At 42.7% G+C, this 16,208-nt stretch overlaps 1 non-coding gene across 1 annotated transcript; it reads right to left on the bottom strand.

Annotated features, from left to right (window-relative positions):
- Nucleotides 1-15,543: 15,543 nt before the first annotated feature.
- Nucleotides 15,544-15,707, bottom strand: LOC132538339 (U1 spliceosomal RNA). The gene has a single exon (XR_009549736.1). It is a non-coding gene; the product is annotated as a U1 spliceosomal RNA (small nuclear RNA).
- Nucleotides 15,708-16,208: the final 501 nt, after the last annotated feature.

Below are 16,208 nucleotides of genomic sequence, written 5' to 3'. Positions count from 1 at the left end.
TTGATTGAATAATATATATATGTTTTGAAGAGTCTAAAAATGTCCAAACCTTAATGAAATGTGACAACAAAGCACAACATGAGAAAATACTGTTGGAAAAATGACCATGATAACTTTCCTTAGCACCAGGTGGCCACAGATCTTCAATTAAAAAAACAAAACTACAAATGGAAGTGTAATAATAGGAAGCATGCTTGTTTACACATCCTTGTTGACTCTCTTAAAAACCTAGACCAGAAAGAACAGAAGCAACCGGTGGCATAGCTATACACAAATAATGTCAAAGGACATAAATTAGGGTGATATTGTATATGATACAGCAAATCCTAACAAAGGGATTTTTCAAAGTTAACTCAATTGCCAAATGTGATTATAGCAATAACCATCTATTGTCTTCTTAACCTAAGACAGCAGGAACCTCCCACTTCCTCTATAGAACCTACATTTCCCCCAGTCCTGGTACCTCTAGGTTGGGGCTCACTTTGCTACATGCTTGTAGGGAAATTGTGAGGCATAGTTTAACATGATGTGGGACCTCCTATTGAAAAGCGGGAGTCTGATCGCATGACCTTTCTATCAGTCTCTCTCTATTTGAGATCAAGTATGGAAGAAAATGACCACCAGGAAAAAGTTCCCTCTGTCAGTCTCTCTGACTCACAAAAGACTCTGCATACATCCCATTTTCTTGTTCTCAAACCAGTTGGTTCATTACTCAGAGGTTAATAGAAGTCCATCTTCTCTGATCATATATGGCTTATGCATCATTGATCTGCTCTGTCAAATTATAACCCGGGACATTCTCATTACTCCTCCACCCCCTCTGGACCTTCTAATATTACATGATTCATCTCCTCTCTTAAGGCTCCTCTCTGTCTGCTGGTTATTGATAACCCTACTTCCTTCGTTCCTTTGATCAACTAAACCCCTTGTTCAATATTTACTAGGAATGCTCTGACCTTTTCCCAACCCCCTATTTCTCTTTGTCCCTCTTCTCCCAAACCATATATGGAATGGATAACTTACTTCCTCCTACAACCCCTTATAAAGCCCACTTTGCTGTTCAATAAACAGATTGCCCATGAGGCAAGTCCCCCCAGGTCTTCTCCTAGCATCAGGCACAGAAAGAGACCAATAGGGCTCCACCCCTGTTGCCCTGGAACATTCCCCTAGGCCCCTGCATCTGGTGTGCAACAGAGCGGGTAAGTCAGGAGTTTGTGCCCAGAAAGAAGCCTTACCACAAAAATTCCAACACATGCTTCTTAACATAACAAATGGTATTGCATCTGCTCATCACAACCTTATCAACACAATGATTACCACCTCAGCATGCTTCACTTCAGACTGTGTCCAGAGACATCAGGTGTGGATGTCAGCCCTTCATCCTCATTACTCAGGTGAGACCTTTTCTTCCATAGGATTCTCTAATTCCATTCCAAGCTGTTCACTTCCTAACAAAGTCCCCAAACCTAGGTGTAGACCAGGTCCCATGAGATAGTGTATATGTTCACATGTATCCATAAATTAGGGCAAAATATATACCTGAAAGCAAAAGTATACAATAGTCTGCAGTGAGTCAGTATAAAGTTCCTAATGAAATAGTATCTAATTAGACTTAGATATCTTCCTCACCTACTCCCTATTACAGTTCTCTCACTCACTCCAAAGATAACCTTACTAAAGCAAGGACTACAAAAGCTGAGTAAGGGCAAGGGACTGGCATACTTTAATGATGACTCTAAAGTTACTATCAGGTCACCTCATCAGATGGGGCCCTGTTCGGGGAGTCCTTAGATTGCCAAACAGACATGATGGGCCTAGACCTCAAATAAATCCCTCTTTCCAGTTTTACCGGTCATCTGTATCAGGAACAACAAAATAGATCCCTTTGTGAACCCCCATAGGACCTTGCCTTCAACATGGATGATAGAGAGTCTGACATCCTCCAAAGGGAGGATAGACAACATACTCTGTGCTGCACCCAAGGAAGATGGGTCTATATTGGGGAATCTTGGATTGTTCCTACACATGATCACAGAATGTGAGCTCAGATCTACAGGGATACAGAGGTCACATAGGCTCCTAAGCTGAATAGGGGCCTCAGACAAAATCAAATTCATGGGGTTTACCTTCAACAATATTTATACCCCTTTCCCATATTAGGGAGCTACTCTCTTCCCTGATCCAGCTTTCTGGTCCTTTTCCCTGCTATGATATCATCTTCCCAGACAATAACTTGCATCCACCTGAATATCATATTTCAGGCTCAGGAAAAAAATAAACTAGTATAGCTGGAAGCCCTTTGGAATATAACTTAATTATGCCTACTAGATATCTACAAAATGGAGTACCCCCCAACTCTTCATCTGCACTATTCCAGTCTTTAGGTTAATTATTGTTCAATAATTTGATTGGGTTTGTATGTCCACTCACCAGGTTCCAGATGCTAGCATGATGCGACCAGACTTTCCTGGAAAGACAACCCCACCAATGTGTCCCAAAGCTCCACTTTCCCAGAGCCCCACTCCACTATGGAAAGAGAGAGGCAGGCTGGGAGTATGATCAACCTGTCAACGTCCATGTTCAGTAGGGAAGCAATTACAGAAGCCTAACCTTCCACCTTCTGCATCCCACAATGACCTTGGGTCCATACTGCCAGAGGGTTAAAGAATAGGAGGGCTATAAGGGGAGGGGATGGGATATGGAGATCTGGTGGTGGGAATTGTGTGGAGGTATACCCCTCTTATCCTATGGTTTTGTCAATGTTTTCTTTTTATAAAGAAAGAATGGAAGGAAGAGGGGAAAAAAGCAACTAACATTGGTGGAAATCACACATGCATTGGTACCTGGATCTGTAATAAAATAAAATTTAAAAATGATAAAAAATAAGCATAACTTACTTAGTTTAGTGACTGAAGGTGATTAACTTTGCAAGAGAGGAAATGGTTGTGGTTGGACCATGAAGGCAATATAGCAGCGCCTTGCAGGCTAGGAGATGGAATAGTTTGGTCAGAGTGGTGTCTTCATGAGTTTAACAAACTTCCATTCTTGCTGCATACACACACAGAGTGAACCTCCCCATCTGTGTCAGCCCCATTTTAATGAAAGGGAGTCACGTCCTCAGAAAAGGAGAGTGCCAGGGATACACAGCAGGCTGGACATGGTAAGACTCAGATTCCTGAAACAGCCAGACCTGTGGGCCCAGCTGGCTGCCCAGTTTATGACTGCAGAGTCAGGACTGAGCACCAGGCTGGAGATAAACACTCAGAAGTTTTCCATGTGTCTGAGTAGTTGAAGCCTCATGTGAGTGAGTTCCATCGTTCCATCAAAGGAGTGCCCTGAGTAAAATGAGAGAGAATATAATTGTTACAGTTCAAAAAGTAAGGCAACACCAAGTATATCTCTGATGTACACAGGGCTTTCTGCCTGTTTGTTATAAAATAAAATTAAATATAAGTAAATTACGGTTCACTGGCAAAAGAAATAAAGGAGATTTATTACAAGGGACAGGCTGCTAGAATTGTGGGGACTGTATCAACCAAACCCTGTAAGGCAGATGGCAGGGTTGGAGCTGTCAGCCAGCAGGCACCAATGCTCCAGCTTTTTGGTTCTGTTTCATTGTGTTTTTTATTTATCTTGATTTTCACAGTGAATGCCTCATGCATATATCATTTCTCTGTTCTGAGAGCTTTTTACTTAGAGAGAGAGAGGGAGAGAGAGAGAGAGAGAGAATGAAAGGTGAGAGAGGGAGGAAGAGGGAGAGGAGAGAGAGAGGGAGAGAGAGAGAGAGAGAGATTCTTTTGTTACCAACCCCCCCCCCCATGTAGTGTGGAGGTTGGAGCCAGGGCTCTGCATGGCCAGGCATGCACTCTACTTGGTGAGCTATTTCTCTGGCCCTGATGCTTCCAGGTATTTTTGTTGTTGTTGTTTTGTTTTTGTTTTACTTATATTTGACAGGACAGAAAGAAGTTGGGAGAGTATGAGTGGACAGAGAGGGAGAGAAAAAGAAAAAACATTTGCAGAGCTGCTTCACTTCTTGTGAAACTGCCCTCTGCAGGTAGGGACCAGAGACTTGAACCTGGGTCCTGGCACATAGTGACATGAGTGCTAAGTTAAGTGAGCCCATGTCTGGCCCCCAACACTTTAGTTTTGAGGCAGAATTTCTTCTCATCCAGAGAAGCTTCAGACATCATGACCTTAAAGCCTCCATCTTGAGACCGGGGTGACCCACCCACATAACAGGGGTAAACTGCTCTACCCAGAGTCCACTGATGACAGGTTTTCAAGGAAAAAACTGGATTAGAGTCTCATTGAATTATTGACTACTACGGCTCAGTCCAATAGATGAATAAACCCCTGCAGACCTGGATGTTCATCCGTTCTGAGGTCATCGTTCCCGCAGGGCAATTCTGAATAGCAAACTCTATCTCCTTTTCTTCTAATCTAACCTGTGCTTTTTGTAAAGACTTATTTTAGTTATCAGATATAAGAGAGTCACATAAGTCAGAGAGAAGAAGCCCTGACACCCACCATTCCTGGACATTTGATACCGACTCAGGCAGGACAATCTGATGTTCTACCAGATGAGTCCCTTGCCCAGCCATGCAGCCTTATTTCCCTGACCCCTACCTGCCAGTTGCTCTCAGCCCCTGACTTCTTTGCAACACTTATGGTCAAACAGCACCAGGTTGGTTGATGCTGATTTACCAGGGTTTGACTGAATGAGGTCCCCCACTGCATCTTCATCTTGAAGGCTGCAAGGACTCACAGACAGCCTCATCAAGGAACTATCCATGCTCAAGATGATGGAGAAGAGAGCCTAGAGGTAAGTCTAGGCTGGCACACAGAGGTATCTCATGTCCCAGTGGCATCTGTGACTTGAGGAAAACATGGCACTATATCACCTTGGTGTGTGGTCTGCTCAACCAAGTCCATGCCAACAGCTGAGACCTTGGATCACCTGCCAAGGTTGTTTTTGTACTTGTTCTCTCTGTGTGTTTGTATCTCTCTCCTCTCTCTCTCTCTCTCTCTCTGTCTCTCTCTGTCTCTCTCTCTCTCTCCCATTGTCACCAGGGTTATCACCATCCCCAGTGACAATACCCCTCCACCTTATTATTGTTTAGTAAGAAAAAGACAGAGAGGCGGAGTTGGGTCATAGTGCAGTGGGTTAAGCACAGGTGGCACAAAGCTCAAGGACTGACGTAAGGATCCTGGTTCAAGCTCCGGCTCCCCACCTGCAGGGGAGTTGCTTCACAGGTGGTGAAGCAGGTCTGCAGGTGTCTATCTTTCTCTCCCCCTCTCTGTCTTTCCCTCTTCTCTCCATTTCTCTCTGTCCTATCCAAGAATGGCAACATCAATAACAATAACAGTAATAACTACAACAACAACAAAAAAACAAGGGCAACAAAAGGAAATAAATAAATATTAAAAACAGAAAAAGACAGCGAGAAACTGAGAAAGAAGGGAGATAAAGACACCTGCAGACTTGTTTCACTGCTTGTGAAACTTCCCCTTTACCTGTGGGAAGCAGTAACATGAACTCTGGTTCTTGTGTACTTAACTACGTGTGCCACTGCCCGACCCCAGCTTGCTCTCTTCTTGGTAGCTGTCAGGTCTTCATCAGTGTGGGTCAACCTGTTGAGATAGAAAGAGGGAAGAGAGGAAGAGACACCACCAAAGCCAGAAATTTCCCAAGTGCAGTGGGTACCGGACATGGGCCTGGGGTACACTCATAACACAGCGGGCTCACTCCCTGGTGGACTGTCTATCTGACTCACCACATTTCTGGGTTTTAATCTAAATCTTTCCACCCTGCCCTCTGAAGGAATCTGCAGGAGAGTCCACTGACAGCAGCTCTCAGGGAATCCTGGCAATTTTGGATATTAAATAAAAAAACATCCACCACATTTGGTTTAGCCAGTCATGACTGTTTTGAAGAATTAGCTGGGAATTAGTCTCTGCTCTGCGTCTCTCTCCCCATCAGTCATTTTCTGAAATGAAATTAGGGAAACAATGGAAGGATGAGGCACTGATCACAACTGTCTGACATCTGCCTCCAACATGCATTAGGAAGCCCAGGAGAGCAGAGTCAGGTACACCCAAATCAGAGCTAGAAAGCAGGAGGGAAAGCTCAGGCAATGTGCTTGCATTTAACTGGAGATGGGGCTCCCATCTACGAGCTGGGGCTTGGTCCATAGTTATACCCTGAGGAAGGAAACTCAGTGGTAGCATCTCTGCTGTGAGGTCTCCCAGATGGACTCGGGGAAGGAAAACCCTACTGGGAAGGTAGGTACCTCCTGATAACACCTCTCTGGGTGGGATTCAGAAGCTGGCATCATGATGACCCTACCCTTCCCCAAATAAGTTTGAAAATTAACATAGAGAACCGCTGCTTCAATGAGGTGGGTGGCAGAATAGGAATTTCACATGTTTATAATCAGCCAGCCGTGTGGCTACTGATTGTTTGAAAAGTGTTGTATGAGGCTGTATTTTATGATAATTAAATGAAATTGAAATAGCCACATAAGACAATGGGAGCTCCGGTGGGGAGCCAGGTGGTGGTGCACTTGGCTGAGCACACGTTACAGCCAAGTGCACCTAGGTTCAATCCCCTGGTTTCCACCTACAGGGGGAAACCTTCATGAATGGTGAAGGTGTCTGTCTCTCTCCTCTACCACCCCCTCCATTCTCAAAAAAATTATGTTAAGTGAGCTAAGTCAGAAAGATAAGACGTGTATGGGATGATCCCAGTCATAAACAGTAATTGAGAAAGAATAACAGAAAGGGAAACTCAAAGCAGGATCTGACTAAATTTGTAGTAGGGCCCCAAAGTAAAAACCCTAGGTTGAGGGTGAGGGTGAATATTCAGCTTCATGGCAGGGGGAATGGGATGGAACACCTTCTTTTGGTGTGTGGGAATGGTGTTTATATACACTCCTATTAATTTGTAGTCCTATAAATCACTATTTAAGTAATATGAGAAGGGAAAAACTGATTGAATGTCCCAAATTTTTTAAAGCACAAACTGAGTCTTTTTAATACATAGGCTGAGACTTTGATATGTTGACTCTCTTAAAAGCTTAGTCCAGGGAGAACAGAAGCAACTGGTGGTATAGCTATATACAAATAATGTCAAAGGACATAAAATATAGTGATGGTGTTTAATTTACAGAAAATCCTAAAGAAAGGGATTTTAAAAAGTTAATCCAATTGCCAAACAATATGATTATAGCAATAACTATCTATTGTCTTCTTAAAACCTAAGGCAGCAAAAACCTCTCACTTCCACTATAGAGCCCATATTTCCCCCAGTCCTGGTACCTCTAGGTTGGGGATCACTTTCCTGCATGCTTTCCTCAAGTCACACCAAATGATATTGCATCTCCTGACCCCAACCTGATCAATGCAATGAGTACCATCTCAGCATGCTTCACTACAGACTGTGTCCAGAGATGTCAGGCATGGAATGTCAACCCTTCACCCTCATTACTTGGGTGAGACCTTTCCTTTCATAGGATTCTCTAATTCCATTCCAGGTACTTCACTTCCTAACAAAGTCCCAAAATCTAGATATAGACCAGGTCCCATAAGATAGAGCATATGTTCATATGTATCCATAAATTTGGGCAAAATATATACCTTAAAGCAAAAATGCACAGTAGTCTGTAGTGAGTCAGTATCAAGTTCCTAATGAAATAGTGTCCACTTAGACTTAGATACCCTCCTCACCTGCTTCCTATTTTACTCACTCCAAAGCTAACCTTATCAAAGCAAGGACTGCAAAAGCTGAAAGAGGACAAGAGAATGGCATACTTTAACAATGACTCTTTAGTCACTATCAGGCCATTCCATCAGCTGGGGCCCTAATCAGGGAGTCCATCAAGGTGCTGACAGTGAAGGTGAGAACAGGTTGACTACCATCAGACCCCACCACTCAGAGCCCACCACTGAGATGCTAAACTGTAGAAGTTGGCATTCACCAGGACCCTATAGATTTTTCATTTCAAATCTATATATTTGGAGAGGACTAGGAGAAAGAAGGTTTGATTTTAGAAATGATTTGAGTAAGTAACCTCCTTTTTTTTTCCCTGTTGGGGGATGGAAAAATGAGTTGCTTTCTCCCCAACAGCCAAGGACATCTTTACCTTTTCCTCTCTCTCTCTCTCTCTCGTGTGTGTCTCTCTCCAACTTTTTGTTTTTTTCTTTTTATTACCAGCAGTTGTGAGATTTTTTAATTATATTATTTTTGGACTCTGCTTCAGTTCTCATTTCTCAACCTACCTTTATTCCTCCCGCTCTCTCTAAGCCTCCCCTCCCTGAATCCTGAACCCATCCTAGTCACTGAACCCCACTTTGCTCCATAACCCCAACTTGGATGTCTGAATTACCCAAGAACATCCTTATCCTGAAATATCACTGAGAAGAGAATTGTCAGACTACTTTTGGAATCGTATCTAAGTCTACATTTCATTTTCTTGATATTCAAAACATCATAATGGTATTATTTTTTGTGTGTTTTTAGTCCTATGTGGATTTAAGAAGTGTGCAAAAGAAAATATATTTTGCTCCAATTATACAAGTAAGAAAACTGAGTTCCAGAAGATCAGAGATTGCACACACAGGCCACTGCAGATCAACTGAGACAAGCAGAAGAATCTGGGCCTCAGACCTCAGCACAATATTTCTCTCAAGAGTGAAAATCTCTCTTCTATGGGAGGGTTAAATCTCCTAAGTTAGAATTCGTCCCTCCAGGAGTTAGATATATGAACCGAGTTTTATTTCCACTCTAAGACTCAGATGAAAAATGGGTTGGCTCACCAAAATGCAGGTCTGAAGTTTCAACTGGACAACAGTCTGTATTCAGAGCTCATGGCAAGGAACTTTTGAAATGCAAACTTTTTCCTGCTAATGTAAGAGTGACAGCAATTGTCCTTATCTGGAACATTCTTCAAAAGATTAGGAAATTGATCTGCCATTTCCCAGTGGGGAGAAGTCTGAGAGCACACAGAAGTGGGTTGGAGCTGCACCAAGCATGTGGAAGAGAGAAAGCAGTTAGCTAGCAGACTCTGAAGGTTAGTCCTGAATAACTCCTTCACTTCAACCGCTGCATGGCTGCAAGGGACAGGGATAAGCAAAGGCTGACTTTGCTCTAGCTGGTCTCCAGCTCTTGTCAGAGAACATGGTTCATTTCTCATGGGGCATGGCTGGAGTGCTTTGGAGCTGAAAGTCCTAGACCAGGATGCCTCAGTTTCCTCCTTTCATTTGCATACAGGTGATGCTACAGAAAAATCCTCATGTTTCTGCTCTCCAGTGTTGCAGCTCAGATGTAGCCCAAGAATTAGAATGAGGACACGTGGAGGGCAGGTTACATTTATTTTTCCTTAATGGGGTTCAAGTTGATTCTGATCAGGCCTGAACAACCTTCTACCTTAGCACCAGCCTTTTAAAAAATGTTTTTATTTATAAAAAAGAAACATTGACAAAACCATAGTAAAAGTGGGGTACTAAACCACACAATTCCCACCACCAGAACTCCATATCCCATCTCCTCCCCTGATAGTTTTCCTATTCTTTAACCCTCTGGGAGTATGGACCCAGGGTCATTGTGGGATGCAGAAGGTTGAAGATCTGGCTTCTGTAATTGCTTCGCCAGTGAACATAGGAATTGACAGGTTGATCCATACTCCCAGCCTACCTCTTTCTTTCTTTCACTAGTGGGGAAAGCCTCTGGGAAGCAGAGTTCCAGGACATATTGGTGGGGTTGTCTTTCCAGGGAAGTCTGGTCAGCATCATGCTAGCATCTGTAACCTGGTGGTTGAAAAGAGAGTTAACATACAATGCCAAATAAATTGTTGACCAGTCATGGATCTAAAGGCTGGAATAGTGCAGATGAAGAGATGGGGGGGGGTCTCCATTTTGTAGATAGCTAGTAGGCATATTTTAGTTAAATTCCAAAGGGCCTGTTACTATACTAGTTTTTTTTGTTGGTTTGTTTTATTTTTTTCCTTTTTTCCCTGAGCCTGAAATCTGATATGCCAGTGGATCCAAGTTATTGTCTGGTGAGATGATGTCATGGATGGGAAAAGGACCAGAAAGCTGGATCAGGGAAGAATGTAGCTCCCTAATGTGGGAAAGGGGTATAAATATTGTTGACTGTAAAATCCATCCATTTGATGTGATCTGGGGCCCATAATTAGCTTACGAGTCTATGTGACCTCTGCATCCCTCTAGATCTGAGCTCGCATTCTGTGGTCATGAGTAGGAACATTCCAAGCTGCCCCCAAATCAGGACCCATCTTCCTCAGGTGTAGCATAGAATATGTTTTCCATCCTCCCTTGGAGGATAGAACACTCTCTACCACTGTTGGTCCATGTGGAGGGCAAGGTCCTATGGGGGAGGGGGTTCCACAAAGTGGTCTATTTTGTTGTTCCTGATATAAATGACTGATAACAATGGAGAGAGGGATTTATTCAAAGTCTAGGCCCATCAAGTCTCTTTGGGAGTCTCAGGAAACTGATAAAAGCTGGGTGCTAGAGAAAACAAAACTAATGATCTCCCTGTGGAAAGAAGGTAGGAAGTCTATTTTAGGTATGTTCTATGTAGTCTATGACTTTTATTTTTTTATCTTTATTTTATTTTATTTAAAAAAGAAAACACTGACAGAACCATAGGATAAGAGGGTTACAAATCCACACAATTCCCACCACCAGAACTCTGTATCCCATCCCCTCCCTTGATAGCTTTCCTATTCTTTAACCCTCTGGGAGTATGGACCCAAAGTCTTTGTGGGGTGCAGAAGGTGGAAGGTCTGGTTTCTGTAATTGCTTCCCCACTGAACATGGGCATTGACAGGTTGGGATTCCTGTTTTTTGAACAATTTGCTTTATATCTGACTGCTTTTCAGCCAATAAATTGCAGACGCTACTATGATTCCATTCTGACATCCTTGGGCATACAGCCTCACCAGTGTGTCCTGGAACCTCACCTCTCCAAAGCCCTGCACCTCTAGGAAAGATGAAAACAGACAGGGAGTATGGATTGACCTGCCAACTTCCATGTTCAGCGGAGAAGCAATTATAGAAGCCAGAACTCCCACTTTCTGCACCCTGTAAAGAATTTTGGTCCACACTCCCAGAAAGGGATAAAGAATAGGGAAGCTTCCAATGAAGGGGATTGGACTTGAAACTCTGGTGGTGGGAACTGTGTGGAATTGTACTCCTGTTTTCTTATAATCTTATTAATTATTATTAAATCACTAATAAAAAATCTGGTTGCTGCGGCACAAATGTGTGAAGGTCTGGTGGGAACTGACCTGTAACCCGTTAATGTAAAATAAATGTAACTCCCTGCCCTCTGTGTGGCCTCAGTTCTCATTTTTTTGGTTACTTTTGAGCTATATAATGGAACTTTATTACAGATTCTCTCCACTGTCTGTGTGCCAGGGTTCAGGTTCTCGGCAGCTATGTGTAAGAAGTGAAGCCATGTGAGCTAATGATTAACTATTGTTCTCTTTCCAGTGTCAATAGATAGTCAAACTGTAGCTCTTTTCTCTACAATAAGCTATCATTCCCTTCTCCTCCAAGTCCCATAGATATTCAAACTACATGCAGTTCCTTTCTTACCACCAATGTTATTTGAATGAGAATTCACTCACTGTATTGCCACCAGAGCTATCACTGGGCCTGATATGTATGCTTAATCAGATGTTCCACTACCTGCTCACCACCCCCCAATCCTCCTGTTGAGTTTTTTTCTATTTTCTAGCTAGTAAGTGTAAATACAATCTCTTTCTAAGAACCAACATTCTATCTTAACAATACGGATGTTAACTCTAATTTTTGACAATAAGTTTATATCTCCCTTCACTTGGTTATGGAAGGGTAAGTGGATACCTTAACACAAACAAGCACTGTAACTGGCTAGGTAGAGAGGTTTTCTGTGTCAACCTAGAAAGAATTCACAAGGTACATCAAAAGGTCATAATAAAGTTTATAGATGGGACCTGGGGTAATGGCATAAATGTTTTGCATAAAGGCTTTCATGCCTGAAGCTCTAAGACCCCAGGTTCAATCCTCAGCACTGCTATAAGTCAGAGATGAGGAGCTCTGGTCTTTGTCTCTTTGCATCTCTCTCATTAACACTAATAATCAAATAAAGTCATATAGATTTATTTAGGGAAAAGGCACACATCAGATGTGGAGTGTGGGCTTGAACTTGAAACGTGTGAGATTCCTGGCCCCACATTCCTCAAGGAGTAGAAAATGCCACTAATAACAAAAATGGGGGGAGGAGATGCATATTCCAATTAGAATGTGGGTTTAACTCAGAGAAAAATGCTGCAGCTGGAGTAAAACATCTCCTTAATTTTATAGTACACCATCAGAGAAAGAAGAGGTAGGCAAGAAGGCACCCCAAACTTGCTACACCCATTTGTGATTGATTAGTTCATATTTGTATAGGATGACTCAGTGCTTATGATTCACCCAGGTAAAAGTAGGTGGACGTCTTTGACTGCACAGTTCTCACTCTGATTAGGTACTAGCTGACCTATCTCTTCATGCTGATGCATTGCTTAGGGTCTCAAACATCTTGGGTGCTGTCACAAGTTCTCCTCCATCTGAATTTTTGTCTCCATGTCTATATACTCTAATAACAATAGGGTATGTATAAGCATTTTAACTCTCTTTATTAATTTCCACAACTATACAAAAAATAATCTAAAGGGACTATGTGACTTTTGCAAGTTTAAAAAGGGCTCATTGGAGAGCTGGGGTTTCCGGACACGCTGGTGAGGCCATCTGCCCAGGGAAATCACTTTGGCATCATGGTAGCATCTGCAACTTGGTGGCTGAGAAAAACATTTAGATATAAAGCAGAAAAACATTGTTTAATAATCAGAAAACTGAAGGCTAGAATATAGCAGATGAGATTTGGGTTCTACTTTAGGTATATTCCAAGGGCCCATGACTTTACTAAACTTTGCCTGAGCCTGACAGCTAACATGCAGGTGAACCAAAGGTTTTGTCTGGGGAGATGGTGTCAGAGTCAGAAATAGGACTAAAAATCCCACTAGGGAAAGATAGAAACAGGCTGGGAATATGGATCAACCTGCCAATGCCCATGTTCAGCAGAGAAGCAGTTACAGAAGCCAAGCCTTCCACCTTCTGCACCCCATAATTATCCTGGGTCCATGCTACCAGAAGGATAAAGAACAGGGAAGCTATCAAGGTACAGGACTGGATATGGAGCACTGAGGGCGGGAATTGTGTAGAATTGTAGCCCTCTTACTCTATGGTCTTGTCAATATTTTTTATTTATAAATAAATTTAAGAAAAGACAGCAAGTACCCTGCTGGGCTGGCTTCGCGGGAGGGAGAGAGAGACGACCAGGGAGGGACTCATGGCTGAGCTGGGAGGCAGTATCTCTTTATTGATGAGCAGAGATGCGGTTCAACAATCTAATCTCTTCTAATAACAACACAATTCTCCCCTGCATCTCTCCTGAGGTGGAAGAGTCAGGAACAAAGGAAGTACATACGATAGGGGGTGGGGAGAAGAAAAGAGAGCGAACCAGCGAGGACTAAACCAATGTCCCAGAGGCAGGGGGAGCGAGGGCCAAATCAATGTCCCGGAGGCAGGGGGAGTGAGGATTAAACCAATGTAACAGAATGACCATGTAAATAGACCACAACGTCAAACAATGTAACAGAAGGGTTTTTAGAAGCAGAATTTAGAAGCATACCAAGAGTGCCCATTGACAATCCACTTGCAAGTGGACAGATTGGATCCTTTCCTGCCCAGTCTCAAATGAGAGCCAAACTCTGTTACATAAAGCTTTCTCTTTAAGGAACATCTGCTATATTTATCCAAACAAACTGATGTCAAATTGTTTCTTTTTCTGTCTTTATTTTATTTATTTATTTATTTGCCTCCATGGTTACTGTTGAGGCTCAGTGCCTGCACTATAATTCATGACTCCTAGAGGCCATTTTCCCCTTTTGTTGCCCTTGTTGTTTATCATTATTGTTGTTATTATTATTGTTGTCATTGCTGTCATTATTGTTGGATAGGACAGAGAGAAATCGAGAGAGGAAGGGACGACAGAGAAAAGGAGAGAAAGATATACACTTGCAGACCTGCTTCTCTGCTTGTGAGGTGACCCACCCTGCAGGTGGGGAACCAGGGGCTTGAACTGGAATCATTAAGTGTGTCCTTGCACTTTGTGCCATGTGCACTTAACCCACTGTGCCACCACTGGGGGCCCCTTGTTCGTTATGTTTTGTTTTGTCATTATTGGCTTTACCACTGTGGGCCAACTTTTTCAGATAGAAGGAAGGGCAGAAAGACAGAAGGAAGGGCCCAAGTTTCCCTCAGGGTTACAGGGCCCTCACTCATATACAAAGCTAAACAGGCACCCAAAGGATGAGCTTTCTTGCTGACCCAGTCAGGACAATTCTTTTTTCTTTTTCTTTTCTTTCTTTTTTCTTTTATTTTTTTCATTTTAGTTTTTTTAAATGTATTTACAAAATGGAAATATTGACAAAACCATAGGATAAGAGGGGTACAATTCTCAACACCAGAGCTCCATATCCAATCCCCTCCCCTAAGAGCTTTCCTATTCTTTAACCCTCTGGGAGCATGGACCCAGGGTTATTATGGGGTACAGAAGGAAGAAGGTCTGACTTCTGTAGTTGCTTCCTCTCTGAACATGGACATTGGCAGGTTGATCCATACTCCCAGCATGTCTCTCTCTTTCCCTAGTGGGCCAAGGGCTCTGGGGAATCAGTACTCTAGGACATATGGTGAGGTCATCTGTCCAGGGAAGTCAGGTTCTCATCATGATAGCATATGGAACCTAGTGGTTGAAAAAGCATCAAGATATAAAGGAGAATAAATTTTTGGCTAATCATGAACATATTCAAACAAGACTTCTCCTGTCTGTCATGGGAGATGGAGGTATGGCTAGAAGGTTTAGACTTCCTGAGATATTTCTTCTCTCTTATGCCAAGAAATGTGGGCATGGCCTCTGTAGGCTGGGCAGCACCTCATTTTCAGTCTCTAGTTCCCCTCTTTGAAATCCACCCTTTGGTGTTTAGGATCAAAATCACCTGTCCAAAGCACCAGTCAAACACAGTGTTCTCATCAGTGTAGTACAATGTGCCTTCTAGGGCTCCCAAATTTAGCAATATCAAAATATGATATTTAAGGGTGGGAGGCGATGTTGGGTAGTATGCCAGCTCCCCCTGGCTTCTGCTTAGCCAAGCACCAGTATGCCTGTATAGGGATTGGTTTGATCCCATTCAAAGCGGTCTATTTACATAAATCACTTTTACATTTACATAAAGCACCACACTCCCTCTAGGGCATTAGTGGTTCAGTGGTAGAATTCTTGCCTGCTCTGCCCCCTCTCCTTGTCACACCCTGATTTTCACCAGTCACTTTTCTCTCCACCCTCTCTACATCACATCTTATTTACACCCTACTTGGAAAGTATGTAAGGACAACATTGTTCATTTTATTTATTTATTTATTTTCCTTTTTTTTTTTCAGGGGAGAGGGCGAACGCAGTCCCCCACTACCACAAATTATGCAGTCGAGTTTCCCACATTTGGGGAAATCGCAGGGGTCAGCACATCTGGAGTGCAATGGATAAGCCTCGCCCTGGGAAAACCACCTTCGTGATCATGGTACCTCCCCTGCCAGGTAAGTATCATTGTTCATTTTAGTTAGTTGGTAGTTGTGTTAGTTTTAGTCTAGCTCGGCTTAGATTGCGCTGCGTCCTGCACGAATAAAGAGATACTGCGTACAGCTCAACCATGAGTCCCCTGGTCATCTGTTACCCGCCCGTGAAGCCAGCCCATCCAAAACAACAAGGAGATAGCATCATGGTTATGCAAAAAGACTTCCATGCTTGAGGCTCCTAAGTCCCAGGTTCAATCTCCCACACCACCATAAGCCAGAGCTCATCAGTGCTCTGATATACAAGTATATACATGTACACATACATATGCATGTATATAATATTTGAGGTACACTTATAGTTTAAGAAAGACTACTGGAGTATACCTAAAATAGACCTATTAGCTTTTTCCAAAACAGAAACCTCAAATCTTTATCTTGAATAGTAAATAAAGATTTTAGGTTCATGATTAATCAACAATTTGTGCTGCTTTATATCTTTTTTTTCAGCCACCAGGTTCAGGATGCTACCA

This window comes from Erinaceus europaeus, chromosome 4 (assembly GCF_950295315.1).
Source record: "Erinaceus europaeus chromosome 4, mEriEur2.1, whole genome shotgun sequence".
Classification (NCBI taxonomy): Eukaryota; Metazoa; Chordata; class Mammalia; order Eulipotyphla; family Erinaceidae; genus Erinaceus; species Erinaceus europaeus.
The sequence above is the reverse complement of the archived record's forward strand: the minus strand, read 5'-3'. Positions and strand labels throughout refer to the sequence as shown.